Here is a 2,643-nt window from a genome sequence, read left to right on the forward strand (position 1 = left end):
CCTGGTGGTAAGCAGCTGCCCCGCCCTTCCTCTTTCCATGCCGCCACAGTGGTGCACATGAACGTCCTGGCCGCCGCTCTCAAGAGCATCAACAATGCCGAGCAGAGAGGCAAGCGCCAGGTTCTCATCAGTCCGTGCTCCAAAGTCATCATTGGGTTCCTGACCGTGATGATGAAACATGGCTACATTGACGAATTTGAAATCACTGATGATCACAGAGCGGGGGAAATTGTTGTCAACCTCACAGGCAGGTTAATCAAGTGTGCCGTTATCCATCCCAGATTTGATGTGCAGCTCAAAGATCTAGAAAAGTGGCAGAATAATCTGCTCCCGTCCTGTCAGTTTGATTTCATTGTACTGACAACCTCAGCTGGCATCATGGACCACGAGGAAGCAAGATGAAAACACACAGGAGGAAAAATCCTGGGATTCTTTTTCTAGAGATGTAATAAACAGTGCAAATAAAATGCCTCGATGGACTTTACAAAAAAAAAAAAAAAAAAAGAAGCTACCCTGCCAACCAACCCCAAGGCATGCGGTTCAAATCCACCAGCTGCTCTATGGGAGAAAGATGGGCAATCAAATCCCGTGTGATTTTCTGCCTCTGACAACCTGCTGGAGGGTTAGCTATGGATCAACATCAACCTTGTCATTAAAAAAAAATAAAAAGAAAAGCTTACTGCTATCCTCCAGGGAGATCTGACAGAAAACCTGAGGTCTGGTGTAGGGTAGTGGGGAAAAGAGTCCATTCATTCATTCATTCAACAAATGTTGAGTGTTCACAATGCAGCCAAGAGGTAATGACGTTAATTTTTCAAAGTAATATGTTCATGTATGTTGTTATGCACCGTTGAATCAGAACGGACTTAAAGCTGATCCTCCAACAGGTTTGCAGAGGCTGTAAATTGTGCAAGAGGAGACTGCCCATCTTTCTCCCTTGGAGAAGTGGGTGGGTTCGAATGACCTGCCTTTTTTTGTTTTTTTGTTGTTGTTGTTCTTACCCTCTAGGCCGCCAGAGCTCAGGTACAGTATAATTAAATATTATTTTTAAGTTGTTGTTGTTATGTGCCGTTGAGTCGCCTGTGACTCATAGCGACCCTATGTACAACAGCCCTAAACTCCGCTCTGTCCTGTGCCAATCGCACTGTCTCTGACACTCCCATCCCAATTATCCCAGTCACTGAATCAATCCACCTCATAGAGGGCCTTCCTCTCCTGCGCTGTCCCTCCACCCTCCCAAGCATGATGTCCCTCTCTAAGCACCGGTCTCTCCTCACAACATGTCCAAAGTATGTTAGACAGAGCCTCAGAATCCTTGCCTCCAAGGAGCCACCCGGTTTAACCCTTTCCAGGACAAATCTGTTTGTTTTCCTAGCAGTCTATGGTATTCTCAATACTCTTCTCCAGCACCACAGCTCAAAGGCATCAATTCTCCTTCTATCCTCCTTGGTCATTGTCCAACTCTCTGATGCATAACAAGTGATTGCAAAAACCATGGCCTGTAACAGATCCACCTTAGTCTCCAAAGAGATACCATTGCTCTTCAGCACTTTGGAGAGGTCCCTAACAGCAGACTTTCCCATGGGAATGCGCCTTTTAATTTCCTTTTAATTTTTAAGTTACATAAATGTATTTCTAAAAGCCACCACTGGTTTGTCAGTTTGTCGGACTGTGGTGACTTGTATGTTGCTGTGATGCTTTAAGTGAGGTCATTGTTGTTCATACCAGCTGGATCACCACAGTGGGCAAGTTTCAGTGGAGCTTCCAGAATAAGAAGGAAATGCCAATCTGCTTCTGAAAAAATTGTTGTTGTTATGTGCCGTCGAGTTGTTTGCGACTCATAGCGACCCTACGTACAACAGCCATAAACCCTGCTCTGTCCTGCGCCAACCGCATCGCCTCTGACACACCCATCCCGATTACCCCAGTCACTGAATCAATCCACCTCATAGAGGGTCTTCCCCTCCTGCGCTGTCCCTCCACCCTCCCAAGCATGATGTCCCTTAGCCAGTGAAAAAGTTGATGAAGTGTATCTAGAGTCAGACATGAACCCTTTAGGCTGGAAAGCACTCAAAATACACCAGCAGAAGAGTCGCTCCTCAAAGTAAAGTTGACCTTGAAATGTAGAAGGAACAAAGCTTTCAGGACCTTTATTTGCTTTAGGGCATCACTCAAAAAAGGAGAAGAAATATTTGCACAATTCCATTAATATTAGAATGTAGACTGTACCAAGGATGTTGTTGTTGGGTGCTATTGAATTGAGTATGACTCATAGCAACCCTATGAACAACAGATCTGAATGCTGTCTTATCCTGTGCCATCCTCAACTCTGACACACTCGAGCCCGTTGCTGCAGTTATTGTGTCGTTTCACCTGGTTGAGAGTTGTCTTCTCCTTCGCTGTCCCTCCATCTTCCCAAGCATGATGTCATTCTTCAAAGAATAGCCTCTCTTAGCAACATGCCCAAAGTATGTGAGACAAAACTTGATCATCTTTGTCTCCAGGGAGCACTCTGGCTGCAAATTCTCTAAGATGTGTCTGTTCTTTTGGCAGTCCATGGGCTATTCGGTACTCTTCTCCAATACCACAACTCAAACACATGAATTCTTGTCCTGTCACCCTTATTCATTGTCCAGCTCTCAA

This window comes from Elephantulus edwardii, unplaced genomic scaffold (assembly GCF_000299155.1).
Source record: "Elephantulus edwardii isolate Elephantulus edwardi_28Jun2011 unplaced genomic scaffold, EleEdw1.0 scaffold00032, whole genome shotgun sequence".
Taxonomy (NCBI): domain Eukaryota; kingdom Metazoa; phylum Chordata; class Mammalia; order Macroscelidea; family Macroscelididae; genus Elephantulus; species Elephantulus edwardii.